Genomic DNA, 15,741 nt, shown 5'->3' on the forward strand with positions numbered 1-15,741 from the left:
TTTGTTTTTATTTTTACATATCTTATTTTCTCATTTAAGGAAATATCATTCATCATTACATTCAAGATTGAACCCTTTACTAGACTCTTTATCTCAGTTATTCATTGCTTTTATTGTTGTTTTTGCATAAGCCTCTCAAATAATTATTTTGAATGTTCTTTATTCTTTCCCTAAATTCCAAGTTTCCATCTCTTATAACTCTCCTTTAGTCTAAATTATTTCCTTTTCTATTTCTTTAGTGTAGGTCTGCTAGTGATAAATTTCTTAGTTTTTTTTTTTTTTTTTTTTGGCCAGAAAGTGCTGACATTGTGTCTTCATTCTTGAAATATATTTTTGCTAGACACAGTATTCCAGGATAATCATTCTTTAGTTTCAGCATTTTAAAGTTATTTTCTACTACCTTCTGGTCTCTAATGTTTCTTATGCAAAGTCAATGAAATTTCAAATTATTGTTCCTGTGAGTGTAATAAATCATTTCTATGGTTGTTTCCACAATTTTATCCTTATATTTGGTTTTCAGTAAGTTAAATATGATGTGGGGTTTTTTTACTATTACCCTACTTGAAGTTTTCTGAACTTTTTTAATACAAATGTTTATGTCTTTCACCAATAACAGAATTTTTCAACTATAATTTCTTAATTTTTTTTCTGCTCACTCTGTTTTCTTTTTCTGGAATTCTAATTACACAATGGTAATAAGGCTCATGATACTATCCTACCAGTCTCTTAAGTTCTTGTCATACCTCTTGAATATTTTGTCTCTTGTTAAATTTCACTTCAATAGTAAATTGAAGTTTCACCTATCGTCAACTCAATTTCACTGTCATTTTTTCTCCTTTCCCATTTGCTAATAAATCTAGCCTGTGTGTGTGTTTGTATGTATTCAGATATCATACTTTTAGTTGTAGAATTTTCATTGGTTCTTTTAAAAAGATTTTATTTCTTTACTGAGGTTTCCTATTTTTAGTGTATTATTAACATATTTTACTTTATATACCTGGGAATCATTAGTCATATGGCTGCTTTAATATTCTTATCTGCTTATTCCAATATCTGGGTCAGTCTCCAATGATTACATTTTCTCTTGATATTGGATCATATTTTTCAGATTCCATGTGAGATTGTGATTTTTTTCATGTGTTCTATCTAGGACTTTATGAATTATATGTTTTAGAGACTCTGGATTCCTTTATGTTCTTCTGAAGAGTATTGATTTTTGATAATAGCAAGTAGTTAACTTAGCCATTCTCAAACCCTCAACTATGAAATTTCAGTTCAATTATTTTATTCCTAGGTGAAATTGTAATAAAATCTACTGTGCATGCAGAGTTCAGGGATGAACCATAGATTTGGGTGGCATGTATCTACAAAAACCAGGAGCCTCTCTTTAGCTCTCTCCTTCCTGGATATTCCTCCTCACCTTTTAGCTGTGGTAGTTGTTTTTCATACTCTACACCATTTCTCCCTATGTAGGTTTTAGTCATGCCATATGATACTGACTGCTGCATAGTCTTAAGCTATAAAAAATTTCCTATAAAACTTACCCAGTATCTGCATGATTTGGGTTGCTCTTTGATATTCAGGAAATTGTTATTTTTATATTTTGTCCAGAGTTTAGAGTTGTTGTCTGTGGGAGGGATGATCCACTTGGAGCTACTCAGACATAACCATATGCAGAAACTCCATTTCTAAATTCAGTCTTCTTCAAGTTTATATAAGTGTACAAGTCAGCTCTTCTACACATAATCGACCACAGAAATATCAGTGGCATACAACAATAAACATTTATTCCTTATTCATCAGTCTTCATGTCAGCTGGGACAGTTCTACTTTGAAATGCAAATCAAATTCAGGTCTTCTTCCTGTGTTTCATTCTGGGGCCAAAACTGGAGGAGTAGGAGCTCTCTGAGACATGTTCTTCTCCTAATGCAGAGATTGGAAACATTCAAGGAACAAGCAGAAACAAAAAATGATTTCTTTTAGGCTTAGTCTTAAATCTGGCACACAGCCCTATCATTTCCTCCTACATTCCATCGGTCAAAGCAAATTACATGACCAAACCCAACATCAATGAGCAAGAGGTACACTCTTTCCATGGGAGAGGTAAAATTTTATATTTACCGAGAAATAATTTAATCTGCCAAATTTAAGTCATTCGACTAAGTTATGGGATAAAAGAATCCTACTCTTGAGATCCATAAAAATCTAGTGAGAAAGGCATAGAAATTTTTTTGTAATGTGGTAATTTTATGATAAAATACCAATCCTGGCTTATTTCTATTTCTATAAATATTTATCTCTCTATTTATGTCTGATAGAAGAGAAATGATATTATAAGCAGGAAAACTATGGGCCAATATCCTGCTGGAGTACACATACAAAGATTTTTTTACGTTATTAGCAAATAGAATTTAGTTGTATATAAAAGGCATAATATACAATGATGATGCCAGGTTTATCTCAGGTATGCCAGGTTGGTTTAACACATTTATAAAAATCAAGCAATGTAATTCACTCAGATTACCAAATAAAGCAGGAGTAAAAGCATATAGTAATCTAAATAAATATTAGAATGACAAAAGTCATTATTCACAATAAAATATCAGAATAAATTATACAGAGAATAATTTTCCTCAACATCATTAAGGAAACAGAAACATTACAGCTAACATCATACTTAATAATGGAAAAGTTAATGCTTTCTACTTAGAATTGGAAACAAGGCTACTGTGTCTGCACTTTCCCCCAATGTTCAGCATTGTACTGGAAATCTCAGTCAATGCAATTAGACAAGCAAAAAGCCTTAATTAAAAAAAAAAAAAAAACTTAAAATTGGAAGGAAGAGGTAAAATAGTCTTTTATTCAAAAATGGCATGATTTTTTTTTTGTAGAACACCCCCTGAAACCTATGAAAGCGGTAATAGAAATAATAAATGAATATAGCAAGGCCGTAGAGTACAAGATACAAAAATTTTTATATGATAGCAAAATAAAATTGTAAATGTAGTAAAAAACTCATTTCAGCTTAAAATAGCATTCAAAAATATTAGAGGTATTTTAACAAAATACTTGCCAAATGAAACAATTTTGCTAAAAGAAGTAAAAAAGCATGTAAGTAAGTGGAGAGGTAAAGCATGATCATGATTCAAAAAACTCAATATAGTTGTCAATTTACCCCCAAATTAATCTGTAGATTTAACACAAATCTAATGAATATTCCAGCAAGTGTTTTTGTAAAATTTGGCAATCTGATTATAAAAGTTACAGAAATGCAAATGACCTAAAATAGCCAAAGCAATCTTTAAAAGGAAAAACAATGGGGGAAAAATCACCTTACCTTATTTTAAAACTGAATATAAAGCTATAGCAATCATAGTAGGATAAACTTAGCAAAGGGATAGACACAGATTAATAGAACAAAACTGAAAGTTCAGAAATAAACACACACACATATGGTCAATTGGATGTTGACAAAAGCATCAAGGTAAAGTAAAACCTTAATGACATGCAACTGCATACATATTCAAATGGTTACAATTTAAAATCATAAGCATGAATGTTGCCAATTATATGGAACAACTACATTGCTGGTTGGGAAATGAAATTGTAAAATCACTTTGCAAAATATTTTGGCAATTCCTCATAAAGGGAAACATGTATTTACATATGACCCAATAATTTCATTCCTATTTACATAAGAAATAAAAACCTTCTGTCCACACAAAGACTTTCATGAAAATGTCTTTAGCAATTTTATTTATAATAGTCCCAAACTGAAAGCAATTGAAATGTTGATCAAAAGGTAATGAGCAAGCATAATACAATATGCAATGCCATGAAATACTGCTCAGCTACCAAAAGAAACAAACCACTGATACATACATTTTGTCATATGAAACAATTCAGAAACTTTATACAGAGTAAAAGGAGCTAGACACAATGAGTATATAATTTATGATTCCATTGATATACAATTCTAAACATTTCAAACTAATCTATTGTGATACTGTTAAGCAGTGGCAATGGAAATGTTCTTTGTGTTGACTGAAACGGTAGATTTACAAGTGTATACATCTGCCATAACTCATTGGATTGCATCTGTAAATGGATACTGACTATAGTAAAGCTGAACAACATGAAAAAGATTAAAAGTATGCACCTTCATTTGTTACTACTTAGTTCATACCTCGAATTGTTACTTGGCAATAACTAATAAACTGGTGTGTTTTCAAAGCTGTTATTGAATTCTTTTACTTGAGAGCATATCAAGTGATTTCCCATGTATTCTTTCAGGTATACAGTAATCTTCATAACATTGAATTGTAGGCTAGGCAAATTATTTTATTCCCACTTTAAAAGTAGACACTCTGAAACATAGTGAGGTTAAGTTATTTGTGCAAGGTCACCCAGCTACTAAGTAGTAGATTCAGAAATCTAATCCTCTCCTTTTCTCTGTTCATCACTCTAAGTAATTCACCTGCAATTTTTTTTGTGTGTGTGTGTGTGTGTGTGTGTGTGTGTGACAGAGTTTTGCTCTTATTGCCCAGGCTGGAGTGCAATGGCATGATCTCGGCTCCCTGCAACCTCCGCCTCCCAGGTTCAAGCGATTCTCCTGCCTCAGCCTCCTGAGTAGCTAGGATCACAGGTGCCCGCTACCATGCCTGGATAATTTTTGTATTTTTAGTAGAGATGGGGTTTCACCATGTTGGCCAGGCTGGTCTCAAACTCCTGACCTCCTGATCCTACCGCCTCGGCCTCCCAAAGTGCTGGGATTACAGGCGTGAGAATTGTATATATGTGTAATTTGAATAATTTTCCAATTTGAAAATTGATGTTATTTTCTTTGTTGTACTTTGCAAGACAGAGCGTTGCATAGTTGACTCATCACTACTTAACTTTGTTCTCATTTAAGCGCAGCTATTGTAAACAACTAGTTCCATTTGCAACCCACACATGCAGAGAACACTGCCTCCCATGTACTGTTTTTATCTTGGGTGGTTAATGATCCTGAATCCAACATCCACCAAGGTTATAGCTCGGGGAACTCTTTCAAAGCACCCGTTAAAGAGGGATTTTTTTCCTGCCTCTCAGAAGCAAGTTCTATGTCAACTACTGCTTTCTGACTCATCTGCCAAGTCCAGCACATTGCATTATGTCCTAAAGGCAATAGAGGAGTAAGCCAACCCATCAAATTCCTGCCATCAATTTGGTTTAAGCCAGGAGATTATTTCTCCTGGGAAGGATGTTTCACACCCTTCAAGCAATCCCTCGGACATGTTAAATATGTTTCTCCTTGTATGAGCACTTTCTATTTAATACCAAGCAAAAAAATATATTTTCTGAACCAGATATTTTCCTTATAGTTGTGCATTTGCTGTTAGTAAGAAGCAGAGGAGATTTAGTTGTGTGGGTATACGTGTGTGTGTAAGAGAGATGGGATGGGAGGAAAAGAGAGAGAAACGAAGAGGGAGACGGGGGAGGTGGAGAGGGAGAGGAAGAGAAAGAAGAGAGGCTATTAAAAATACATGTCTATTATTTATACATTCTGGAAGTAATTTCTGTACCAATTAAGAATGCTTTCAGGGTGTTCTTTATGACACGATATTGGGGAAATTTAAAAAGTAATTTACTTTAAAAAATAATACATATCCTGTCTATTAAATGTATAATTTTATGGAAAATTACATTCTCAAAAGAGAGAATTTTTTATGGAATACATAACTGTAAGATAATTTTCACAAATGTGGTAAGCAGAAAATGTCTCCCTCCCCAAGATACCCTTGTCCTAACATCTAGAATCTATGAATATGTTCCTGTACATGGAAAAAATAAAAAAGAGACTTTGCAGATCTGATAAAATTAAGTGTTTTGAGATGGGACGATTATCTGGAATTATCCCAGTGACTCCATTGTATTCACAGGAGTCCTTACAAATGAAAAGGAAACAAGATGGTCAGAGTCAGAAGGAGATTTGAATATGTTGCTGTTGGCTTTTAAATGGGGAAGAGGTCATGAGCAAGGCAAGGGAAGAGGTACTCCCTGGTAGTCTCCAGAAGAAAAGAAATACAGCTCTGCCAATGCCTTCATTTTAGCTCTGTGAGAGCCATTTCAGATGTTTGCATTTCAAATTGTAAAATCTGAGTTGTTTTAAGCCAGTAAATTTGTGGTAATTTACTAGAGCAGCAATAGGAAACTGACACATACAAGAATAGATGCAGAAAGTACTTGGATCTTTTTATTTCACTTTCATTCTAAGTAGATGACTGTTTTGCAGTCTTCATGGCTTGGAATTTTAACTGGGGGAATATGGAACTGGCTGCATCAATTTTTAAGGCAAAATTGAATTGTTTCCAGGAAATCACCAATCTTCACTATCAAAGGGGTATTAGGAAATATTTATTACCCTTCTGAAATTTGATACTATTTTCTAGGAGTGTACTTAGGTAGCATTTGAGCTCTCAGAGTCCATTTAGGTTTCTAGCATAGAGTAAGTGCTTAGTCTATACTTGTTAAATTAATGGTTGGAGAAAATGTCTGCCTATGAATAATTTGTAGGAAAGGGATTAGATAATGAATAAAAACACCTCCTCCACTAGCTGATTCGTGTCTGAGTGGCACCTTTTATTCCTGTGGATTAAGACAGAGTGCATTTTTAAAGAAATGAAAGTGTAATAAGGAGTGATTCGCATATTAAGTCCATATGTTTTAGAGGCAAATAGCATAATAATGAAGGGGCATAAAGTCACAGTGTATAGTGATCAAAGTGCAGGCTCTGACATCAAACCACATTGATTCTAAGGCCAGATCTTTTATTTATAAGCTGTGTGGCTTCAGGAAGTTACTTACCATTTGTGTCTCATTTCCATCTTACATTAAATGAAGAAATAAGTGTACTTAACACAGAAGCTTATGGTGAAACATAAGTGATTTACCACAAGCAATCTGCACAGAAACATAGCAAGCATGCACTGAACACACAAAAAAGCTCAGACACTTAGGAAAAGGTAAGTCCCCAGGTAAAGTGAAGTGTAGTATTTCAGATAGTTGTGCAAGTGATTTTATTTTTACAGAAAATAATAGAAGTTGTTCATGGGATGCTGAAAATACACTTCTTTATGGAGACTTTGGCCTAGTGTGAGTTCTGGGTATTAAAACAATCTAACAGTAGTATTTTAATCTCTTAGGGATACTTTTTGAAAGAGTGAAGAATGTATATCTCAAAATTTGCCAGATTGTTATATTGATTATTTCAAGTTGAAACATTGAAGAAATTGTAGTTTCAGAAAGGGATAGCTGACCTGTCTCTTCCAACATGTAGCAAGCCTAAAGATTCCTCTGGAAGGAGTACACTCACAGTACCAGGAAGAGAAAATAGCCCTTATCACCAGAGACTGGGAATTGAGGGCTGCAATATCCCTGAATAAATATACTTAACCAAGTGGCCCTTATTTTCTGCTAGATTTATATCCCACATATGTTTCCTGACTCCCCTAGAAAATTTGCTCCCCCAGGGCCATTTCTTCTCAAATTTGTCATTCTTTGTCTAAAACTTATAAAAGCATCTTGCTTTGGCCACTTCTTTGGACTTCACTCCACGTACATGTAAAACTATACTTTCCTCTTGTTAATCTGCCTGGTGACAATTTAGTTTCTAGATACAGCCAAAGAGCCCACATGAGAGCTTAAACGGGGATGATCTCTGGTGATGTCTGCTCCCCTACGCTTTCTTCTTTACCATCTTCCCATATATGTCTTGGCTTTTGATGACTTTTACCCTTTTTAAAGTCATGGGCTAACATTACTAACCTCTTTAACAGGGGAAAAAGAAAGCAACGTGCTCAGTTAGTATGACATTCACTGCTGGCGTCTAATGATCAATTAATTGAAATAAAATCTGCAAAGCATTTAAAACAAAGTAAACATCAAAAATATTGGCTGTTGTTAAATGGCTACTTGTATATTACACCAAGTCATAGTAATGTTGCTCTAATTACGTACTTGTATGATACCATGGCTGTGGAGCACAGACAGAGTTTGTGGACAGTACAACTCCAAGGGGGCACTATTGATATTATTTAGGAAATGACTACTGACTTTCAGTTTGCTGTTGATAAAATGCTGTTATTCCTTGTAATGTCCATCTACTACCGTATTTTAAAATTATTGATTTACAAGGAATACAAAATAAAATGTACAGATTTGAAATTTTCATTTTGACAGACATTGACAATTATATGCACCATGTAACCACCATCCAAAACAAAATATGGAACATTTTTATCATCCCAGAAATTTCCCTCTTTCTCATTACAGGTAAACAAGAACCTGCCCCAGAGTTAACCACTTTCTGATTTCTATTGCCCTCAAATAATTCTTTGTTCTGAGACTTCAAATAAATAGAATCATGTAAATGTATTCTTTTGTGTTTGGCTTATTTTGTGCAAATTAATGTTTATGAGAGTCATCCAGTTGTTGAGTGTATCAATGACTCACTTTTTTATTGGTGGAGCAATATTCCGTTCTATGAAAATAGTAATAAAATTTGTTTTTCGGTTGCTTCTTGAAAGTAATGGCAAAAACCACAATTACTTTTGCACCAACCTAACAGTAATTTGATTTGCTTCCATTGTGGGACCATAATGAATAAGGTTGCTACGAAATTTCTTGTTAAATATTCTATGTTGATATGGATTTTCACTTCTCTTCAGTAAATGCCTGATTCAAGATAGGTCATAGGTCCAAATGCAGAAGCTAAAACTATAAGGCTTCTAAAAGAATAACAGGAGAATATCTTCAAGCCATTAAGAAAGGCAAAGATTTCTCAATAGACACAACAGTACTCAGTAGAAAATAACAAAATTGATACATTGACTTGATCAGAAAAAAATAGTCTCCTTATCTGAAGACGTCATTTACAAATGAATAAGCAATCCAAGGAGTGGGAAAAAATGTTTGCAATTGGAGCATCCAACAAAAGATTTTTGTCCAGAATATATATAACTAACACAAATCAACAATAAAAAGACAAAGGCAGAGTAAAAAGCAGGCAAAACACCTGAACATATAATTGACAAAATAAGTTATCTGTTAGAGGACTCGAATTACCTAAGTTCAGGGCTTATTTTACCCTATGGTTTTCTGACCATGTGATATTGGGAAAAAAAATAGAAAAATAAATTGTAACAAAATAGTAAGTCCAGGAGCAAACTCAGACATATATTTAACAACTTCCCTTTTTAACCCGTTATTCCATTGCTCTCAGTAACCCATTATTCTCACTGTCCTATGTCAATGATCTCCTCTCACCATACAGTAACTTGGGCTCCAAAGTATCCACTTTATTCTATCTCCTGGTTTTCACTAGAGTACATGTTATCAGCCACCTATTAAGAAATCATGTTTTCTCACCAAAATAACTCATAACATGCCATAGTTGTCTGGTAGTTTATTTAATTCTATTTGTAGGTTGAAACTTATCTGTTTTTTTTTTTTTTTTTTTTTTTTTTGAGACGGAGTCTCGCTCTGTCGCCCAGGCTGGAGTGCAGTGGCGCGATCTCGGCTCACTGCAAGCTCCGCCTCCCGGGTTCACGCCATTCTCCTGCCTCAGCCTCCCGAGTAGCTGGGACTACAGGCGCCCGCTACCACGCCCGGCTAATTTTTTGTATTTTTAGTAGAGACGGGGTTTCACCGTGTTAGCCAGGATGGTCTCGATCTCCTGACCTCGTGATCCGCCCGCCTCGGCCTCCCAAAGTGCTGGGATTACAGGCGTGAGAAACTTATCTGTTAATACAACTATACCTGAGTATTGATTAAGGAGATAAAGGGAAATAAGCACTGTGAGAATGTAAGTAACACAATAAAAAGGCAAGAACTATGTCTTGGTCACAACTTAAGTCACACCACATAGGAGCCCTGACTCCACCTGTGTGGAAAAACATAATCCAAACCTCAGACATGTGACTGGAAATGATAGGAAACATGAGATACGCTACTTTCTACTAAACTGGAACCTGTAGAGGCCAGTCTTTATTCATATTAGACTTACTGAAATAGCCTCAGTTTCTGGTCTCCTGAGTAATGTGGTGTGATGAGCTGTTACCACTTTTTTTTCAGATTTGCTTTTGCTTATTTATTTGTTTGTGTTGGTTGGTTGGTTGGTTGGTAGGTAGTGAGGACAATATTTAATGATAAGGAGAAATACATATAACATTAATTGAAACAAATCAGAACATGTATAGAATATGTACAGTTGTTAGTACTATTTTTAATTGCATGATGTCTATTCAAGGATTAAAAATGAGAGTAGTAAGCCACAGTAATCAGTAGTAACTGGGAAAAACGGTAATCTGACTACAGGGTTATCAAATCTAATGCTTCTTGGTCATTTTGCAGCAGTGTTATAAATCTTGACTTCGGGAATTATTTTCAGTTCCACAGATTACTTCCCATAATATAAATCAAAGGGAAAAACATTGCTGGGTTGAGGGGTGGATGGGTGGATGGGGTGGGTGTTCAGGCAGAAAGGCAGGAAGACAGGTCCCAACTGGGCCTTTTGGAGAAAGATGATTATAACCAATATGCAAGCACACTAAGAACAGGTATATCAGGAAGAGGGAATTATTTCTGATAAGTTTACCAAATACTTTTATATATGTTACATCATTTTTAAGCAATGTGGCAACCCTTTACAATAGCTATTATTGTAGATTGGTTTAATGATTTCCATTGATTTACTTATTTATTACTGATGAAGATCCTAAGTTTGAGAGACATTGAGGAATATTCTCAAAGTCCCAATCAGCACTAAAATTTTATCCTAAATTTGAACTGATCTGACTCAAAGCCCCATATTGTTCCCACTAGCAAGGCAGTATTGTCTGATGGTTAAAAACACAGCTTCGGTGGCAAGATTCGTGGGTGAAAATCCTGGCTTTCTTTCTCATTCATCGTTTAAACTTGAACAAGTCATTTGCTCTTATATGCAACATGGGAGTAACAGAAAACCTATCTCATAAATTAGTTGTGAGGATTAAAAGTGTTACTATAGGTAAAGCCCTGATAAGAGTTCCCAACACATTATGAGCTCAATAAATGCCTGCTCTTGTTATTGTGACACTGTATAACTTCTAGTATGTATGTGTGTGTGTGTGTGTGTGTGTGTATGTATCCACTTAGCATGTTGTTATAATGTCTGAATATATTTTAAGTGAGTTGAATGGTAATGTGTATTTCTCCTTGAGACAGAAACCTTATTTACTTATTTGCTTATTACACACTAAAATTTTTTGGAAAGAAGAAAAATAAATATGCATATGAGATAGTGGCAAATGTGATAATTATCTTCTGACTGGATAAGCAGTAGACTGAATCATGCCCAGTTACCCAATTAGCCACCATCATCAAAACTATAGTTGCTATCTTGGCATAATTGTTCATATTTTTTTGGTAGAAACATATGGAGTAACTGTACACAGCACTGTCTGACAATTAAAATCTAAATGATCATAGTGCTTCAAGATGTCCTCGGACTAATTAGAAAAGTGATTGAAGAGGCATAATTTGAAAGTTTGTCAGTATTAGGGATTAACTGGTATTCTGCTATTAGATATTTAAACTTAGACTACTTTTATCTAAAAAATTATTAGTGTTTCACCATGTTTATAGGAATGAACTTGAGGAAACAAATCCTAAACAATTATTTCTGCTTATGAAGAACTTATCTCCAAAGCATGGCTGCAGATTTTTCACTCAGAGCAATGTAAGCTCTTAGGGGAACATTTCCAGAAATGTTAGAACTGCATAACTCATATTTGTTTGGGGTTTTTTGTTTTGTTTGTTTTGTTTTGTTTGTTTTGAGACAGGGTCTCACTCTGTCACTCAGGCTGGAGTGCAGTGGTGCAATCTCAGCTTACTGCAACCTCCACCTTCCAGGCTCAAGGGACCCTCCCATCTCAGCCTCCCAAGTAGCTGGGACTACAAGCATTCGCCACCATGCCTGGCTAATTTTTTTATTTTTTATTTTTTTTTTTGTTGAGATTGGGTTTCGCCATATTGCCCAGGCTGGTCTTGAACTCCTGAGCTCAGGCAATCCGCCAGCCTCAGCCTCCCAAAGTGCTGGGATCACTAGCATTAGCCACCGTATCCGGCAGGTAACTCATGCTTTTCTATGTTTTCCTTTTCTCCCTTTACATAAATGTTCCTTCTTCTCTAATCCAGAATATTAAATTGCAGGAACAATATTGTAGACTTCTTAGATTTTCCAAGTATCCTCTGCAGTTTTTCATGAGGTGCTGGGCATGGAGTTGTTAGGAATGCATATTTGATGATCTCTTCAAATTACTATGATTTGGTTTCATCCCTTTGCTTCACCTTTTTTCCCTTTGAGAAATCTTCATTTTTTTCCCATATCCTTTCCTTCTACCTTTAGCTCAATTCTCCATTGAGTTTGTCTATTCTTCTCCATTAGGCCAAAATACACATCTGTGGTTCTTAATACTATCTTCATGATGCTTTCAAAGAGAAGCAATATATTAAGCATTTTATTCACTTGTTCCCAAATAGCAAATGCTTACTATTTGTTTGGCTCTCTATTCCAGATTCTAAGAGTGCTTATGTAAAGAAAGCAAAAACAAATTCTGCCCTCATTCTGTGAGGAAAACATGAAAGAATTCTCAAAAGAAGATATACAAATGGCCAACAAGCATATGTAAAAATGCTCAACATCATGGACAAATCAAAACCACAGTGCGATACCACCTCACTCCTATAAGAATGGCCATAATAAAAAAATCAAAAAATGATAGATGTTGGCGTGGATGCAGTGAAAAGGGAACACTTCTACACTGCTGGTGGGAATGGAAACTAGTATGACCACAATGGAAAACAGTGTGGAGACTCCTTAAAAAACTAAAAGTGGCTCTACTGTTTGATCCAGCAATCCCACTCCTGGGTATCTACCAGAGGAAAATAAGTCATTATACGAAAATGATACTTGGACACACATGTTTATAGCAACACAGTTTGCAATTGGAAAAATATGGAACCAGCTCAAACGCCCATCAGCTAATGAGTGGATAAAGAAAACATGATAAACATAACATGGACTACACTCAGCCATAAAATGGAACAAAATAATGGTATTTGCAGCAACCTGGATGGAAATGGAGACTGAGACTATTATTCTAAGTGAAGTAACTCAGGAGTGAAAAAACAAACATCATATGTTCTCACTCATATGTGGGAGCTAAGCTATGTGGATGCAAACATATAAGAATGATACATTGGACTTTGGGGTCTCGGGGAACGTGTGAGGGGTGGCAATGGATAAAAGACTACATATTGGGTACAGGATACACTTCTCAGGTGACGGGTGCACCAAAATCTCAGAAATCACCACTAAAGAATTTATTCATGTAACGAAACACCACCTGTTCCCCCAAAACCTATTGAAATGAAAAAATAAAAAAGAAACTACACAAACAAACGAATGAAACAAGAGATGGAGATAGAGATTACTGGATTGGAAAGGAGAGGAATAAGGAGAATGGCTTCTTTGAGAGAGTGGTGTTTGAGCAGAGGTGTAAAGGATGAGAAGAGTCAAGCTTGAAAATATTTGTATTTGAGGCAGGTGGAACATCCCATGAAGAGTCCTGAAATGGGAACAAAATGATGTTTTTGAAAAAACAGGGAGAAAACAAAATGCCTAGAAAGTGGTTAACAAGTGTGAGAGGATGCGTGAGTTCAGAGTTCTTTGTTACGGAGATGAGAATCTACTCTAAATTACGTTAGGAAATGAATTAAGAAATATTAGGAAGCTCATCTCTAAGAAAGCTGTAGAGTCAGTCTCAGCAGGTTGGAGCTGCATACATGCCCACATTGTGGGCATTGCTCCAGTGAGATGATCACTGCCTCTGCTGCTCAGCACAAACGTGGCAGCTCACACCTTTAAGGTTGGATACAAGGTTCCCAGGACTCTGCCTCCATCCCCACCGAAGAATGCATTCTGCACTGTATGCACTTCCCCCTATTGCTTACTTCCAAATCCAAAGTCTCCCAAACTTTTCTGATTGGCAGAGCCAAGGTAATCTAGCCAGCCAATACGAAGCCTGAGAGATGGCGTTCTCACTTCTAACTTGAGAACAAGGCGCTGATTAGGAACCATAGGAAGGATGTTCAGAAGATACCAGATCATTGAACATGTGATAAATAGCCACTAGATCACAAAAAAATAGGATTTGTAAAATGTTAATATAATGTCAAGTGTATTATGATTTTCATATTCTCCCCCAAATTTTGCAACATAGAAATAAGTAATTGAAAAATACAAAACATACATGACTTCCCCAGCATCACAGAATTAGTGAGAGAACTAGAGTGTCAGTATCAACGATGTGTGGCTGAATTTACAGAGTGCCTTGGAAGGCTATTTAATCAGCAGGGCTATCTCTGTCAACATGAGCAAGGGCTGCTCCCCACTATGTCAAATCTCGTTGGCATCATCAACTGGAAGTGAGGCCTATCTCTTGAGAATTGGCATATCACTTCCGTGGGACACTGAGGTGGAGATCATTGACCATTGTAAGTAAGTGTGGATTATTAAAAGACTTGCAGAAAATGAGTCATTCTCAAAAGTATCATTGAAATACTACACTTCTATAGTTATAACTACCATGTTGCTAACATCACCAAGATCATTTTTAAAGAGGGATTGAAGACATTTTAAAATTCATCAATATACCAAAACAGTTTTCTTCTCATGAATTTAAAATGTATTATATTTGCAAATCAGCTGAACATCTTCAGAGCCTATATTTATGTGACCAGAAAAGTGCCTACCAGATACTTATTACCAGATGATGTAATGAAGCAAAGATGTGAATCTTTTAGGACTTCATCGAATGCCTTAGAGAATGACACTTTTTCCAAAACTCCATTTTGCATACAGTTAAGAAATAGTTACATTCTATTCATCCCACAGAAATGTCTATTACAAGTAAAACACTTGCTATTTTAAGGCAGTGGAAAGGAAATACGATTATGTATCAGAATAACCTGGGGGAAACGTGCTAAAATAAGGACTCAGGGTTTCACTGCAAGAATCTGATTCATTGTCATCTCTCAGGGGCCCAGAGATGCAATACATACAATGCATTCATCGGTAATTGGATATTATTATAATATGTCCCCAAGCAAATTTCTTACTGAAATCACATGATTTTCATCTCATCAGAGATGTAAAAAGTAGGAGTTACTACAAAAATAGGCCTCAAATGTTCTGCAGAAGCCATTTCAATGGTGACTACACAAAGGGCATGATGAAAATTGATCTTCCTGAGACATTACACAGAAAAGTCCTCCCTTTTCTCTGCTAAAGTCTACACACCTCTAATCATTGAACACTCGTTTAAAGTAATCTTTGGCAAAGCTCTATAATAGTAATAAAAGCGTGAAATATTAGTCTACATTTACTAGTTTTCCACAAGTAGTTTCAGATTTTTCCGGAAGAGATATGACTCCAGATTGTTCCTAAGGAATTGCATCTAAAGATTTAAAACACTAATTGCAACAAAGAGAATAGATGCCATGGTCAAAGACAAATTTACTACTAATTCACTTCGTCTTCATATTTTATCTAAATTAAAAAAGGAAAGGGAAAGGGAAAATTGGAGATCGGCATTGTACTGGAGGTCAAAGACAAATGTGCAAAAATATTTCTGCTCTTCTCTGCCTTACCTTCATTCT

The 15,741-nt window shown here is 35.4% G+C and overlaps 1 long non-coding RNA gene across 1 annotated transcript in view; it reads right to left on the minus strand.

Moving 5' to 3' along the window:
• LOC129397642 (uncharacterized) overlaps window positions 1–15,741 on the minus strand; it is a 714,556-nt gene that overhangs the window by 446,470 nt on the left and 252,345 nt on the right. The window contains exon 9 of the long non-coding RNA XR_010112052.1: window positions 1,545–1,923. This is a non-coding gene — a long non-coding RNA (uncharacterized LOC129397642). The remainder of the gene's footprint in view (window positions 1–1,544; window positions 1,924–15,741) is intronic.

The sequence above is a fragment of the Pan paniscus genome, chromosome 3 (assembly GCF_029289425.2).
Source record: "Pan paniscus chromosome 3, NHGRI_mPanPan1-v2.0_pri, whole genome shotgun sequence".
Classification (NCBI taxonomy): Eukaryota; Metazoa; Chordata; class Mammalia; order Primates; family Hominidae; genus Pan; species Pan paniscus.